Source organism: Balaenoptera acutorostrata, chromosome 3 (genome assembly GCF_949987535.1).
Source record: "Balaenoptera acutorostrata chromosome 3, mBalAcu1.1, whole genome shotgun sequence".
Taxonomy (NCBI): Eukaryota; Metazoa; Chordata; class Mammalia; order Artiodactyla; family Balaenopteridae; genus Balaenoptera; species Balaenoptera acutorostrata.
Window position 1 is genome coordinate 39,248,391 of NC_080066.1, and position 17,734 is coordinate 39,266,124.

Below are 17,734 nucleotides of genomic sequence, written 5' to 3' on the forward strand. Positions count from 1 at the left end.
TTACACGCATTTACTAAATTACTGAAAGGGAGCTGGCCTCTCTCATTAGCAAATAGTCTTGCTCAAAGAGTAGTACTTTCAAGTGGAGGACAATGGGTAAAAGCACTTAGTAAAATCACAAGCAAAATTGCTTTCTCTACCATCAAGAAACCATTCAATGCACACCTGAGAACAAACCAAAAATCCTAAGCCAAGTGTTTCCTCTATGGAGATCAGAGAATTTTCTAATAGGACAGGCATTTTAATGGAGAGATTTGATAATTCTAACATTGTATTAAAAAACATATACTGCAATTAGGGCTTCCCTGGTGGCGCAGTGGTTAAGAATCTGCCAAGCAATGCAGGGGACATGGGTTTGAGCCCTGGTCCGGGAAGATCCCACATGCCGCGGAGCAACTAAGCTCGTGCACCACAACTACTGAGCCTGCGCTCTAGAGCCCGCGAGCCACAACTACTGAGCCTGCGAGCCAAAACTACTGAAGCCCGCACGCCTAGAGCCCGTGCAATGAGAAGCCTGCACACCGCAGCAAAGAGTAGCCCTCGCTTGCTGCAACTACAGAAAGCCCATGTGCAGCAACAAAGACCCAATGCAGCCAAAAATGAATAAATAAATTTAAAAAACCATATACTGCAATTAAAATCTGTAATATCAAAAGAAAATCTCAGTTTGCCCGAACTCAACAAACCCAAGTGCCCAGTTTACTGGAATTTTTAAGAGATAGATACAGCTGAAGAGAAGAGCATCTCCAGATTTATTCCACAGAAGAAACTTCTGGGCATGTGCTGGAATCTCACCAGCAAACAAGCTTCCAGAAGGAGGAAACTGAGGATGGGGTGGGAGGCACGGCCCTTGGCTAAAAATCATTGACCCCATGGAACTCACTAAACCAGAGAAGAAAGTTTCACCCAGAGCTGCAACACAAAGCACTTACAGCTACCTTCAGTTAATGAGAAAATAAAAATAATCAGGAGTCCCCATTCCTGAGCATTCTGGGGTGTCCCAAGGGCCCCAGAGCCAGAACGGCGCACAGTGCCGTTGGAAGCTGTAATGGGAGCACTACCAAGGGCAGCCCTTTATAATCCCAACACTTGCCTTTCATTGCACAGGCAGCAAGAAGTAGATCTGTGAGGAGACCCGACACACAGGTCAAGCCCCTCGCCCCTCCCCTAGGGAGAGACGCTCCTGACCACTCGCAAGGCCAGGGGCAGGGCTGAGCTCCTCCACCCCCAGCCTCTCTCAGTTCTGGGCTCTCTGATGAGGAATTTTGCCAGTAGTGAGAACAGTAGCTCCCCTCAGGGCTCGGTCTAGAAAGCAGGAAAGGTTCTGGGCTTCCTGTCCTTCCGAGACTGAGAGAAGGTTCTAGGGGCAAGGGTACGCAGCGCGCATGGCATTTTGAGGCATGCTTTATTTATTTCTGTTTTATATACCTCGGGCACTGTGACTAGAAACAGGATCTCCCGCTAGCTTGGAGCGGCAAGGTTAAAGGTCACATGGATTCCACCGTGACCAGTGCCCAAGTCCTAGAAGACGAACTCCACCAGCTAAATACAGATACATATGAAGGACTGATTCACACTCACACCCTTAGGCTAAAAATGAAGGACAGGATATTAATGCGAGATAGTCACCCTTCTGGGGCCGAACAAGCCAGCCCCACTACTGGGCCTCCAGGGAGCCCCTACCCAGCCTCTGCCATCAGTCCTGCCGATTCTGAGAGCTAGAGAGAGCCTCGTCCCCAACTTCTAGGTCACAACCCAAGCAGAAGGACCCAGACAGGCTGGATTCTGGATGTCAGAAGAGGGACGGAATCCCATTTGTGTTTCCATACAACTTGCTTCCAATGGTATCTGGAATTATTCTCCCCTCTGAGTATGCTGTGCTGTGTAGCTCTGGGCATATCACTTGCCCTCTCTGGGGATTTTGAAACTTACCCTAAGGGCCTGTGTGCTATAATCAAATGACAAAGATTATATTTTTTTCTTCCAGTTTTATTGAGATGTATTTGACATACAGCACTGTATAAGTTTAAGGTGTACAGCCTAATGATTTGATTTACATCATGAAATGATTATCACGTAAGTTTAGTGAACATCCATCATCTCATATAGATACAAAATTAAAGAAATAGAAAAAAAAATCTTTTTCCTTGTGATGAGAACTCAGGATTTACTCTCTTAACAACTTTCATAAATAACAGACAGCAGTGTTCATTATATTTATCATGTTGTACATTACATCCCTAGTACTTTTTTATCCTATAACGAAGTTTGTACCTTTTGCCCACCTTCATCCAATTTCCCCTCCTCCCACCCCCTGCCTCTGGTAACCACAAATCTGATCTCTTTTTCTAAGTTTGTTTGTTCGTTCGTTTTTGAAGTAAAATTGACCTACAACACTATGTTAGTTCCTGTTACACAACACAGTGATTCAATATTTCCATACTTTTCAAAACGTTCACCATAAGTCTAGTTACACTATGTCACCATACAAGGATATTACATAGTTATTGACTATATTCCCCACGTTGTACATTTCATACTGGTGACTCATTTATTTTGCAGCTGGAAGTTTGTACTCTTATTTAATCTCCCTCACCTATTTTTTCCACCCTCTAGCAACCACATGTTTGTTCTCTGTATCTAACTCTGTTTCTGTTTTGTTATGTTTGTTCATTTTTGTTATGTTTTGTATTTTTAGATTCCACAAATAAGTGAAATCATACAGTATTTGTCTTTGTCTGACTTACTTCACTCAGCATAATACCCTCTGGGTCCATCCACGCTGTTGTAAATGGCAAGATTTCATTCTTTATTATGGCTGAGTAATATTCCATACTATATATAGTATATATATACTGCATCTTCTTTATCCATTCAACTCTGGGTGAGCACTTAGGTTGCTTCCATATCTTGGCAGTTGTAAATAGTGCTGCAATGAACATAGGGGTGTATTTATCTTTTCTAATTAGTGTTTTTGTTTTCCTCGGATATATATCCAGGAATGGAACTGCTGGATTACATGGTAGTTCTATTCATAATTTTATAATAATGAGGAAGCTCCATACTGTTCTCCATAGTGGCTGTACCAATTTACATTCCCACCAACAGTGCACGAGGGCTCCCTTTTCTCCACACCCTCTCCAGCATTTGTTATGTGTTCTCTTTTTGATCATAGCCATTCTGACAGGTGTGAGGTGGTAGCTCATTGTCATTGTGATTTGCATTTCTCTGATGATAAGCAATGTTGAGCGTCTTTTCATGTGCCTGTTGGCCATCTGTAGGTCTTCTTTGGAAAAAACGTCTATTCAGGGCCTCTGCCCATTTTTAAATCAGGTTCAAATGACAAAGGTTTTAGAGTCAGAGGACTTGTGTTTGAGTTTAGGTTGTGCCAAGTGACCTTGGATGAACTACCTAAATTTTGTGAAAGTTTCCTTTTTTTCTATAAAACGGGGGAGGGGAGGTTACCTTACAGACTATTGAGGGAAAGAAGCTGATGAAATTTTGTAGGTAAAAAAAAAAACGCTTTATAATTATAAAATACCCATATGCTCAAGATGAGGTTTGCAAAATGCTTTGAGCTTTTTAGAGGAAAACTGCCTTATTACATATTTCAAGATTATAAAAATGTCAGTTTTAAAGAAACAGCTAGGCAATTTTCAACACATGAAGAACATGGGAATTGGTCCCCAGGCAGTCTTGAGCTTGACTTCATCAGACCCTTCTACTGAGGACACTGAAAATCTAGAAAAATAAAAATTCAAAGGCTCTGAGTTGGAAAGGGCAGCCCTCTGGGTTGATATATTTTGGGGTCTTAACTAAATAGATAGCTTTTCCAAGTAAAGAGACAGAAGTAGGTTCACACCCTCGAAAGTTCTTGTCTCCTGGTCCATCCAGGGGAAACATCCCACTGCTGTTCTGGGCCTTTCTCCCTGTCCTCCCACTTTGGAAGCGAGCTTTCTCAGCTTACTTTAGAGCCTGAGGGCAAGTCCCCACCGTTACTCTTAGTTTCCCAGCAGCCTTCCTCCTTTGGTTTTTGTCTAAATTTTGCCTGTATCAGGCAGGCATTTTCTCTGAGTCCATCTCCACCTCTACTCAAGGCAGGTGGGCCTCATATGGAGCAGAGACTCAGCCACGAGCTCACTGTACAGGAGGTCTTACTCTCCCAGGCTTTCCCCACACGTATGTGATGCCAATCATGTTTCCTGGGAGGCAAGGAACTAGCCATCAAGGAAGATTTCCTTGGAAAGGAAGGAAATGCTTCTCCATCGTCGGGAAAGTGATCCCATTTCCCCCAAATTGATTTACCTGTATAAGTTGGAGCACCCTCATGGATAAAGCAGTCGTTTGTAAAAGAGGAGGATAGACCTCCCCCCGCAAAAAAGTATGTCAATACCACTGGGGGAGATATTTGCAAAACTACATCCTGCTTCTGACATTCCACCCTGCTCCCCACGGGTACCAAAGACACCAGCTTCATTCTAAGCTCTGTGGGGACTACGAAAGAAGTATAATACATGGCATCCAGGAAAAAATTAGCAAACAGTGCGAATCCATGTATAATTAAGAATGAAATCCTGAAGTTCCAACTATAAATACTAGAGGAATTCAAACAAAGGAGGCAGAAAGAAGAAGGAGATGGGCTCAGATAGCTGGAGAACCATGGGAAGGGATGGAACAGAAGAAGAGAAAAAGGAGGGGTGGGTGCAGACCTCAAGCTAGCCTCACAGGCCAGCCAAGGCCTGAGGATGCAGGGCAGCCAGGAGAGTGGCAGGCAGGGCAAGAGGGACGGGTTTGGGAGCAGTGGGAGTGAGTCACTGTGGAAGAAGCTTCAGGGTTTTTACTTCCAGGGGGAATTCCAGACATCAGCCGGGAAGGTGGCACCTTGGTAGAGCCTACTGTGCTGGCCCAATGGGGGACTGATGTGCCTCGGTAAGTGTGAGAAGGCTTTGTTTGGCTGTGTGTAACCTGACCCATGGGATGTTGGACAAACATTGGCATTCACCACGTGAACATCACCCCAAGCCGCCATGACAGCTAAGTAGTTTTCATACAATCTGCTCAAATATACAGGAGTCTTCATTTGAGGGCCATCCCCTCCAGGCCCTAAAAATCATCCTGTTTCCTCACTTCACATTTTGCAAATACTCTTTCATAACTAGAAAATCAGCAAGCCTCATTTCCACATAAAAGTGGTGATTCATATCCCTTTGATCTCTGCTGGGGATTCCGGTCTATGCCCTGTTAATTCAATCCTCAGTGTAAAATTGTATACTAGGTTAAATTTAGGGTGTGGAGCATGGGTGGGCACTCTGTAAATATTTATTGATTGACTGAGCCTGTGGGAAAGGCCTAACGCATCACCATTCTGATCCCTTGAGCAGAATTTTCTCATGAGGAAATTATTATATTAGGCTGAGAGGTGGGGGCCACTATGAGTTACTGCCATACTACCATGGGTCAAGAGAAGAAGCTCAGTGTGACCTGGGCTGTCAGTAGCTTTTGGATATTTTAAAGAACATTTTGAAGTTCAGGCAAATAATTATCCACCGAAGTGAAAGTTTTCCACTTTTCATCACTCAGAGAAGCTCACGTCCAATGCCATATTTCTTTTTACCTTTTCCCCTGTTTATCTAAAGTTTCAAAGAGTTATAAATCTACTTCAGAAACTGCTCACCAATAAAGAAAGAAAGAGAATTCAAAGCAAAAACAGGCTGTTCTATGTGGCAGAAGGAAGGAAAAATGCCCAAAGAGAAGGTAGGCAGAAAACTATCCATTGACTGTTGGCGTTCAGATAAATACTGAAATACCATTAGAAGACTCACGATTTGTGCTTTTCACTCCAAAACATCCAATGCAACAAAGTTGTCTATGGCATTTTCCAACTGATGTGAGCTTATCTGATCCAGAAAATATAAATTTGAGTACAGTTAATCCTAAGGTTAACCTAGATTGAGAGGTTAGTGGAAATTAAAAAATAGGGATCCTTTTTAATATCTAAGAAAAATGGAAAAATCCTTCCTTAAATATCTGTGGTATCTGAAACAGGTTTATGTAAATAGGTCAGAACAAGTCTTGTTACAAAGATTTCTATCTCATTGAGATGCTTCCTGTGGGTGTACACGGATGGCGGGGTACTAAGGCCACTCACAGTAGGGTGACAGGCTTTGGGGACAGATAGATCTGGCCTGAATCACAACTCTACCACTTACTGGTTGTATGACTTTGTGCAAATTTCTTAACCTCTTTGCACCTCAGTTTCCTTACCCATTAAAATGGGGATGATAAAGAGTGTCCTATTATTAAAATGAAAATTTTAAATGCAAACACAATACTTGGCAATGGTGTGTCCACCAGACATAGCAGAAGAGGGGCTCACTTTATCCAACAGGGCTAGAGGGTCCTAGGGCAGGGACCAAAGTCTGTGTCTTCAAGCCCGGTGAGTCCAGGTCCTGGACTTGCCTAGGAGCGATCACTACCAACCCCAATTTAACCATCTTCTGCAGGTGACGAGTAGATCACGGATGTACTACAAATTCCTGTATCCATTCCAGACCATTAGCTTATCTATCAGCTCCCCGGAGAAAATATTAAGTCTGTGAACCACAGGTTAGGGGTCAAAGACCCTCATCCTGGGAACCAGTAAGTGCTCTGTGGCTAATGCCAACTAACACGTCACCATATTTTCAAAAGGAAGGAGCAGAACTAGACGAAAATAAAATTCCTATTTGTGTAGCTCTACAGTTTATCACAGGCTTGTGATTTAAATACATGACCTCAGTTAATCCTCAAACATGTCACGATGGCTTCCCTGGTGGTGCAGTGGTTAAGAATCCGCCTGCCAATGCAGGGAACACGGGTTCGAGCCCTGGTCTGGGAAGATCCCACATGTGACAGAGCAACTAAGCCCACACGCCTAGAACCCGTGCTCTGCAACAAGAGAAGCCACCGCAATGAGAAGCCCACGCACCGCAACGAAGAGTAGCCCCCGCTTGCCACAACTAGAGAAAGCCCGCACGCAGCAACGAAGACCCAACACAGCCAAAAGAAAAGAAAAAAAAAAAAAAACACATCACAAAGTGCATTGGTGTTGACATGGAAACCAATCTGTAATTTACTGTTTACAAAGTGTGTCCTTAGACATTACCTCATTTGGTACTTATGACAGTTCTGTGTGTTATTATGAATGCCAGGGAGGAGTCTGAGGTCTGGAGACCCACCCTGGTCCAGGCCTAGAAAAGGCTCTAGGAATACAGAGAAACAAGGCACCTGTCACAGAGCTGGATGGATCCTGATCCCTTTGCCCCACTGACAGATGCTCTGCAAGTCCTCTCCCATCCAAAGAGAGCCTTAAAGAAATTTGCATTCCTCTCATAAACTCTTTGGTGGCAAAGTCAAGATTTCTCTTGCAATTTCAGCTCTCTACAGGGAGTCAATAAATAGACTGATGGGTGATATTAATGATAGATGGAGGGAAATGGTCTGTATTTTCTAAATTGGGAAAAATATCCTTGGCTATAATCTCCTTGACATTTTCTATCATCTTACTATTTAGAAGGGCACATTTTTCAATGTCACTGACAAGAGTGAGTGAGCACTTTATTTACCTGATCAGAATAGAGAAGGGAATTGTAGCCAGGGTATATGGAATCTGAGAAGCTATAGTCTACGGTGTGAATACATTCCAGGCCACACAGGGCGCTAGCTGTGAGGGGCTAGGAGCTCAGCAAACATTCATGGAAAACCACTTCTGGGCTAAGCATGGGCCAACGGTGGGGCAGAGGGTGTCCAGGCTTCAGGGGAGAGCCTGGATGGCAGAGGCCCAGCAGAGAGAGGGCTCAATAAATGTCTGTTGAAAGATTCCAGTGCAATCACATCATCCTGGGAATACTGTGCTTCCCTCAATTTTTCAGAAGCAGTTATGTCATAATTGGATACTTGAGAAAAGTTAATAGGATGCCAAACAATGCATATGGAGATTTGCTAAAATGCATCATTCCATGTTAAGTGAACAAAGCAAGGAACAGAACAACAAGCACAATATGTGGCCAGTTATAGAAAAAAGAAAGATATAGGATAGAGATATACACACATTTGCTGGGATATGCATAAAATACCTCTGAAAGAATATATAAGATACTAGTAACATTCATTGCTTTGGGGGAGGTTTTTTTTACTGTTTACTATGTCATAGCTTTTGACTCTTATACTGTGTGAGTGTATTACCTGTTCAAAAATAAATAAATAAATATGTCCACAAGGCAAATTACCCAATTTCTCCAAAACACTGCAGGAAAAGAAAGAAAAGGAAATGGACTTGTAGTTTAAAAGAGACATAAATGGCAGAGCCACCAACCACAGTGTGTGAACCTTATTTGAATCCTGATTCAAAAATATTAAACTGAAGAAATGTACTTCTGACATTTTTAGACACTTAGAAATTTGAACGATGACTAGATAGCTGATGATATTAAAGAATTACTGTTAACTTTTTAAAGAGTATAATAGTACTATAGTTAGGTTTAATAAAGGAATCCCTGTCTCTAAGAGATATCACAGAAATACATATAGATACAACTGTATGATATTTGGGATTTATTCAAAATTGATGTGAGCTGGGGCAGTGGCTGGTAAAGAGGAAACAGTACACGGGAGTTCCCTATATGATTCTCTCTACTTCTGTATACCTTTAAAATACCCATAATAAAAGCTCATAAGTGAATGAATGATTATTTAGCCACAGTACAAACAGTCTCAGTAGTCACTGAGGTTCAAGTTCACACCTGGCTTTCAGCTATGGTCAAACCTCCACTGTCCCTGGGCTGATGAGTTACTTGTGGCGAATAAGCTTCAGGCTGATCCCAGCTATGGCCCTCCTGGTAAGTGTGTGAGTCATGTAAATATCAATAAGAAAACTTTATCACTCACTCCAAAATTAAACAAAAAGAATCAAAGAGATTACTTTTGGAGGGCTCCCCTCCTCTGGTACGGACACTTAGTGTTGACTTCACAGACAAACAGGATCTCTCATTCAGGCGGCACGGCAATGATGCCAACTAACTCTTCATTTCAACTCAACGAATATTTCTAAAGTGTTCAACACGTGGAAAGGAGCCATGCATGACACAAACATGACTGGAAACCTCAGTCATGAGGTTAGATTCCTACGCTGGGGTCTTTTAAACTCAGGTGCTAGTTGGTCCCCTCTATGGGAAAAAAATGGTCCCGCCGGATCCTCTGGGGACTTTTTATTCGAATCTTAAATTTAAATTGAATTACTTTTATTTGATTATTATTTCTTATACTACTTCTTAAAATGTACGAACATAAAACCAGACATAAAGTTTTCTTAGCACTTTTACAATTATGGAGACTAAAACGAATGTACAAATAAATACAAATACAATTACCCAAATAGTATAATTCAGGTTAACTACACTAACGTAATGAGGCTGATGCCATTTCTCAGACCTGAAATCCCCAAGACAACGTCAGGTGCTCCCACCCGCTCCTGGGCAGGTTGTATGAGTACCAGGCGCAGTGCGGTGACTGTTCTCGCACCCCTTTCCTCTGCTGGGACCCCCGTTTCAGCCTTCCTTTGCACACTTGGCTTCACCTGATGTTAGCTCCTCTTCTTCACGCTAAGTCCATCTCTGTATTTTTCTCATAGCAGGTTAGCCCGGTTCTAACTCACACACACCTAAGGGGCACTGAGGTGGGGTGTGCCTGGACCTGGATATAATTACGTCATCCCCGTGATCCAGGATATGCTTTTAAAATATTTCCAGTTATCATTAACGTGAAACCTAAAAGTCTGAGTGTTCTTAACTTAAGGAGAACTCAAAGAAACTCAAGAATATACCCTTGGCCTTGGACTGGGAAATACCCATAACACAGAAGGAATGTTGTGCTATTTACTTTTGCTGGAGGAGAGCAAAAGGTGCCATGCGGACTCAGGTGATAAGTCACATTATATCTCAGAAACAATGGGAGCCACCACCTGACACATTACATCAAGAATTTAATGTAAGCATACGCTTCAAAAGCCTGATGTGTAAACCCATCACATCAAATGGCCTCATTCCAAGTTGTGGAGGTCCCACCTCAATTTCCCCCGCTCCTCATCCTTAACAACTACAACAGGGCACTATATTATTGTGGTTTTTTTAGTATTTTTTATTTTTGGCCACGCCACATGGCTTGTGGGATCTTAGTTCCGCGACCAGGGATCGAACCCAGGCCCTCGGCAGCAAACGCGCGGAGCCCTAGCCCTAACTGGACCGCCAGGGAAGTCCCAACATAGCACTTCAGACATGAACACATCCAGCCCCTGCTGAGTCCAAGAACAACTCCCACTATCAGCTCATATCACACTAAGATGCTACAACTGCACATCGACATTGTGTGGTCCGTACCACCTAAAAAAAACACTGGGCACAAAACCACATCAAATGATGCCATGGCTAGGTTAGCTGGCTAAGTGAATGGCCTGGTTTCTCAGCAAAAGAACAGCTGGCACTGTTTAAGGAAACTGAAAAAGTGGAACCCTCCTTGAATAGAATCCTCTACCTCAGACCCTCTCGAACGCCACGACTCGATTTCCATGAGCTCAACCTTTTTATCAATCGAATGTTCTGTTTAGAAGGCTGCTCTTTATTCTCGGATACGGACCTTCCCACATTTTTGGGGTTAAAGTCTTTTCTTAAATGATGGCGATGATGGGAGATGACAGGGCTTTTTTAATGCCTTATTTGAAAAACTTAAAATTTGGCAATCCTATGTTGGACTTCCTGATTTGTTTTTTACTGCTCTCATTGACATGACTAAGTAAACAGTACACAAATACATGCCTGGAGTGACTGTGCAGAAATGGGGCAGTTTTTTCAAAGCTTCTATCTCTTCTACCCCAGAGGGACTGGGAAGAGGCTGACTGATAACATCACCTCCCTCTCCTCATATTACATAACACAGCATCTGTGGTACAACTGATTGATGATGTGGACACCCAGCAAGGAGCAAAGATCAGAAAGTAATGACTCTCAATAGACTGGCTGACTAACATCATAAAGATTCAATGCAATTCAACGCTCTAAATTAGATTGGGAGGGAAATAAAAACAAGATGAAGATTAAGGCACATTTTTTTTTATAGCTTATTCCCAGGAGGATTGTGTTCTAGTTTTTTAAAAAAATTAATTAATTTATTTATATTTTATTTAGCTGCGTCGGGTCTTAGTTGTGGCATGCGGTATCTTTAGTTGCGGCATATGAACTCTTAGTTGCGGCATGTGGGATCTAGTTCCCCGACCAGGGATCGAACCTGGGCCCCCTGCATTGGGAGCGCAGAGTCTTAGCCACTAGACCGCCAGGGAAGTCCCAAGACACATTTTAAAGAAAAGTGAGAAACAAAGCAACAGGCAACAACTGGGAGCCACAGAAGACCATGAGACCATGTTTAAACCAGTGTGGTTATACAAAACATAAGAGCAGCCATAGAAAATTCAAATGTGAAGACCACCTAAATTCTCTTCTTAGAATAATCATCAGCAAAAGCTTAGCAAGGCCATGTGAGGCTCAGAGACCTTGGTCAAGTGATATGGAGAATGGGAAACACTCCTAAGGAGAGCAACAAATATCATATTCCCAAATGTTGTTTGGGAAAAATGCTTCACAGAGGCACAGGTGTGAGAGCTGGTTTTTCATGGAGTGAGAGAAAGGAAGGGGTGGGGCCCTTAACAAAGCTTTCCAGACAGGAAGTCCCGTCATGAAGGGCAGGGTTCCTCTCTGATGCCCAAGGTCGAGAACAAACAGAGCTGGGGCTGGGGTGCAGGAGACAGGATTTGACGTGGTAGAGATGCTGAAAGGTGTATCAGGAAGGCCGCAAGCTTTCCCTGGAGACCAGAGAAAAGCACAGCAAGCTTTCCCAGGCAATTCCAGCACGTTCTGCCCAGAGGGCAGGTGAAGAGCCTGAGGGCCAGTGCTCCTCATTTTTTAATGTCCCCACTCTCCCTTCATAGGATGACCTTCAGGGGAGGCCCTCCCCCTCACGCGGCCTCTTCTCAGGCTCAGAGCTGCAGGACAGAGAAGAAAAATATTTGCCCCCAAATAATCCACAAAATGCTTTAAGATCTCCATGTGAAGCTGTTGCCTAAATAAGACTGGTTCTTAGCAGCCTTAGAAACAGAATCGAATATCTAAAATAGATCACCTTCGTAAAAAATGAGGCTGAAGCTCTTTCCATACTGTGAAGAAACACTAAGTGAAAGAAGGCAAGGTTCCAAATAGCATGTATCGTTTGCTACCATTTGTGTAAAAGGGAAAGATAATCATAATGGATTTGCTAAAAGATGTTATAAAATATCTCGGCTGTGCCTGGAACACCTCTGGAGGATGAAGAAATCAGTAACACTGGTGCCTCTAAGGAATAAAACTAGGTGGTAGGAGTCTGGGGTGGACAGAGATGTAATTACTACTTCACTTTTGCGCCTTTCGAATATTTTCTTTCATCATGTAAATGCATTACCCATTAAAACAATTTTTAAAATTAAAAACACTGAAAATTTTAAAATGTAAAATAAAAACAAAATAGTCTTTCTGCAGCAAACCAAACACCCTTGTTAATCTGGAGAGCTGTCTTCCTGGCACACACCAGATGCTCAGTTTGTTGAACTTAATGAAGCTCCACTCAAAGACAACAAAAGAAAATCAGAAACCAGGCAAACCCAAGGGTATCAGTGTTCCAATTCTCTAATAAGCTCTTTACCTGTCTGCTACTTAACTATTGCAAAAGATCGGAAAATGGGTCCTTGGGTCACAAGCCCTGCACCCAACTGGGCCCAGTGCGCAAGCTTCATGGGTAACAATAGGTCTGGTGGCCTGTCCACACCAGCCATTTTATAAATAGAAAATGTTTAATCCAAAAACATGATGCCTTGGAACCAAGACCACAAAAACAAACATGCAGATATGAAAATGATCCTGAAGGGAGATAATGTCAGCACCTGCAGGGTATCAATGCAGAAATAGCAGCATGAGGGTTAAAAACAACACGCACCGGCCAAAAAGGTTGGAATGTGCAGAGCTGCTACAAAATCCTAATGCAAGAGCACATCAAGAGGCAGCCTGAACTCCCTGTGCTCTGTTCTAGGGACAGCGTAGCCCAAGATGAAACAGGAAGGCTTAAACACCCCTTGCTCCAGTCACCTATGCTCTTAAATTGGTCAAAGAGTACTCAAAACCCACACTGCAATGAAAACCGAATACTGTAAGCAGTAGGTTAGAGCAGAAATTCTGCCACGTGAATTCCATCATATTGGAAGGCTCTCTCTCCTAGGGCTTTTCAAAGAGCCAAGTTTTAGGCAAAGAACAAGGCAGACTTCACCCCAGTCTTCCATAGGACCAAAGAAATTATTTCGTGCTCTGGACAGGAGCTTGGAACAAGGGCAGTGGGGAACCCCTACACTCTTCGTGGGCCCTGCCAGAGATTCCCAGGAGGAAGGCGGAAGTGGAAGAAGTAAGGAATAACAGCAAATAAGAAGCCCTTTCACCAAGACATTATGAGAAAAGAGAACAAGAGAGAGAGAGAAAGGGGCCCTTATTAATACACAAAGAAACTAAAACAATTATTCTAAGATGGCTGAGTTCCAGAATGTCCTAAACAAAAAACCCAAACTCAGAGTCAACTCTTAGGAAGGTGCCAATCAATAAATAGTGATCATCTTTGCTTCATTCTAGAAAACATGTAAAAACAGAGAAGGGAAAACCCAAAGTGACCAGATTCCTGCAAGAAATAAAGGTGACAGGTATCTTCTGATTGAAAGGGAATTGGATGGCAGACTGAGAGTAGATATTTATCAGAACCGTGAAGGTGATAAAGAGAAGGAAGGTGAAAGTAGAAAGAAAGGGAACTTCCCCAACTAGAACGAGAGGAAAAGACCGTTCCGCTGCAAGTCCCATCTGGTTTATTTCAAGCTCAAGAAAAGAACAGGAAAAATGCAGTAAAATTAGTGAGAGAGCTAGATTACCAGCAAGAATCAGTCATACACTTGTGCTCCTGCCAGGCAAGGCAGGCGTTGCTGGTGCTCTCCCTGCTCCAATGACTAAGTAACTTACTTCAATGCATTTGACACACGATCCCTGAACTTCCGAAAAGCACTTAATACAGTGGCTCATGAAATCTTAATCTAAAAATGTTCACCCATTTATAATCACGCTGCAGCACGCTGACAACTGGGAAATAGGGCCGAACAGAGGGAATAGATATTTGGAAGGATGCCGTGGAGATTGGTATCATCAGGGACTTGGTTTATCACTTTGAGGGATTTCCCCCCCACCCCCTTTTAAAGAGAATGAGATTTGGAGTCTAAGAAGAGTGTAATTACAATGAGAGGACTAACAGAGAAAATGAATTACCTGATTCAATAAAAGACAAAAATAAGAAATAAAATGCGATGTGACTTGGAAAACCCCACAGCCATATGTGCTAAATACAATGAAATCCGAAATATGTTTAATGAACTGGGGGAGAGGAAGCAGGGGAAAAAATTAGCTCCTGATAGAAAATACTGGGTGGTAGGTATGAAGAAAAGCTGTATAAAAAGGCAACAGAAAATCGTATTTGGCAAATCTATAGTGCTTATTGTGTGCCAGGCACTGTTCTAAATGCCTCAGATAGAGTAATCCTCAAAACAACCTTCTAATCTAAGTACCATTATTATTCCTGTTTTATAGGTGAACAAACAGACGCACGGAGAGGTTAAGTAACTTGCCCAAGGTTACAGCTAGTAAGAAGCAGGGCTAGGATTCAAATCCAGGCACTCTGGCCCCAAAATCTGTGCTCTTAACCTCTCTAGACTCCCCTAGAATTTCAACACAGAGAGCGAGATAAGTAGTCTAGGAGTGAAATACAAGTCATGCACTGGCTAGATCCAGGGTCAACAGATCATGGTTCTGTGATGACCAGTCAGTCCTGTGACCTCCCCAGGCCTTCGTTTCCTCACCTGTGCATTGAGAAGACGGATTAGACAAGCTCTATCTAAGGTGTCTTCAGCTCTAAAATGCCGCAAGTTCATGCAACAATCAGCAGTATATGGACAGGTCTGCTTTCTGACGGGTTATTCAAAGGTTAATTCATCCTAAAACAAGCAGCAAACTTGCTATTAAGGTTCTTCCTCTGCCTCCTGACCTTCGCAAGACTATTCCTCTTATTATATAATAATATATATAATTATATATTATATATAATATCTTATATATATATAATATGTATAATATATATATTACTCTAATAATAATAGATTATTCCTCTCTTATGCCTCTATTCAGGCAAATGACAGAGGGTAGTGAAAGGGGTACTGCATGGTTTTTCTTTTGGACTCTGCTTCATGTGGTTGCAATGAAATGGCCCTCGAAAAGCTCTGGGCCAGATCTCATTAAGTCTGCCAAACCTACAGTCCCCCCCTGCAACCTCTCAGGAGTCTGATCTTGGAGCCTGCCTTTGGATCTGGTTACTGGAATGCAGGTGAAACTGACACACTGGAGGTGAAGCAACCAAAGGAGAGGAATCAGGAAGATTAAAAGACGCACGCAGCCCACAGTAGTTCAAATTACGGAGTTTCATAATGGCTAAATAAACCTTATCTTCTTGGTATGGTCCGTTCTCTTTGCTAACACCCACGCTTGAGAGTTGAGACCACAAGTTCATTGTGGATGAATTCAACACCCACTTTCAAACTAATGAGCCCCCAGCAGCGTTCTTCTCAAGGTAGGCATTAAAGGTCAGAGTGCATCTGTGAATGGAGAAGGGCCTTACAGGTGGGTCATGCAGTCCTCCCTTCTAAGCATCCCTGGCAGGTGGCTGTCAACTGGCCTCTGCCTGGTCACTTCCAAGGTCGAGGTGTTGGCTGCCTCGCCTAGCAGGGCCTGCGCTGCTGGACAGTTCTCACTGTGGGGAAAGACCACGAAGCGCCTAGAACAGTGCCTGGCATGTGGGCGAGCTAAATAAGTGTGCCTCCAAGTGGGTCAAAAGCTGCGTCTGTACAACTTGAACCCATCATTCCTGGGTGCCCCCCTGGAGCCCAGAAACGCAGAGGCCCCTCGGATATTCGGGGTTGTAATCAGGTCCCTCGGCCCTCTCCTTGCAGGTGCCGATCCCGGATCTCCATCACCAAGGCTGGAAGAGCCCCTCCCCAGACCCCAGAGGTCCCAAGAGTGCGCACTGATGGAGGGATGGCCGGTAGGGAGGCCGCAGTCGGGGTTGTCCCCATCCTCGGTATCTGAGGCTGAAGGGGACAAAGGGCTTTCAGGAAGGCGTATCCCACCCGATGCGGTCCAGGCTGCCTCCCTCCCCGCCGGCCCTGGGGACCACCGCGGCACCAGGTGACAGGCCCCCGAGGATCCCGGGCGCTCAGGCTGCGGCGCGATGGGCCGAGCCACGACAGGGACCGCGGGGCTCACGGGTTTGGCCCGACTGATCGGGGGCTCAAGAGCGGCTTAGCGGAGCTCGCTCCGCCGTGGCTTTACCTGCGTGTGGTTGACTACTGCGGCCCAGTTCGCCCCCAGTCGGGTTCCCGAAGCTCAGCGGCTGCCGCCGGCGCTCATGGAAATGCAGCCGGAACCCCTGGCCAGTGCAGCTCCCGCCGCTACCGGCCCCGCCCAAGCAACTGCCGCCACGCCCCTGACGACCGCTTCTGTCACGCCCCTAACCACGGAAACCCGCCCGTTCATTGGGCCGCCCAGCCGCTGCTCTACTAGCCCCGTACTTCCATTGTACCCGGAGGGTAGCCCATTGGTCAACGGAGCTGCTCCTCAGAGCGAAGGCGGAGCCCTTAGCGAAGCGCTGCAAGACAATTGGTTATTTTTGACGTCTTTAGCCCGTAGGCCGAGACACTATAGGATAAAGCCAGCCCGGAGGGGGCAGGGAAAAGAGAGGAGGGTTACTAGAGGGGTCTTGTTTGATGTTGACTGAGGCGGGGTGCAAAGAGGGAGGCAATTGTGACCGCAAGCTGGGTTGGGCGATTGGGTAATGTCAGGCGTCGTCTGGGGTTGGGAGGAGGGAGGCCGACTGGTAGTTCAGCTGCCGGGTCTGATGGCTCCAGGCCGACAGGTGGACTCACCTGTAGTCCAGGACACCAGGGGCAAAATTTGGGGTCGTGTCCCGGGAGAGAGGAGTCAGGTTAGTGAGTCAGTCGCCAAGCCTCAAGGAGAGGAAAGGATGAAGAGGCAACGGCTTCTGGCCCCTTCCTGCTAGGAAAGGGTGATGGGGCCGTGCCAGGCAGTGTGGACCTCAGTTATCGTCCCACTGTTCTTTCAGCCCTTAAGATGACCTTCGCCCAGTTGGAGGCAGCCTGGAAGAATGTAGCCTTTGGAATCATATCTAAAATTGAACTCCCTGTTGGCATGTACAGGTTGTACGGTCTTGAGCAAGTCACTTAACCTTTCTGCATGCATCCTGATTTTTTTCATTTGGCAACTGGGAGTAACAATAGTAGTTGATGAGAAGATTAAATAACTCCGGTAAATGTTAAGAGTGCCTGGCACTCAGTAGGCATTCATTCAAGACTAGTTCCCCACCCACTTACACATTGGTTTATGGAATTAGGTCCAGTTCTAAAATTCTGAGTCTGAAACTGCTTTTGCAATGGCATGTGCTTTTGCCACGAATAGAACACTTGACTGTCTTGAAAGGCAACCAACCGCTCTAGGACAGACAGGGCCACCCTACCAAGAGCAGGGGTTGA

At 44.5% G+C, this 17,734-nt stretch overlaps 1 protein-coding gene across 1 annotated transcript in view; it reads right to left on the bottom strand.

The window, feature by feature from the left end:
• ABHD2 (abhydrolase domain containing 2, acylglycerol lipase) overlaps positions 1-16,654 on the bottom strand; it is a 107,929-nt gene extending 91,275 nt beyond the window's left edge. The window contains exon 1 of the mRNA XM_007194350.3: positions 16,518-16,654. The gene's annotated coding sequence lies outside the window, so the exon portion shown is untranslated. The remainder of the gene's footprint in view (positions 1-16,517) is intronic.
• Between the last annotated feature and the right edge of the window lie 1,080 nt (positions 16,655-17,734).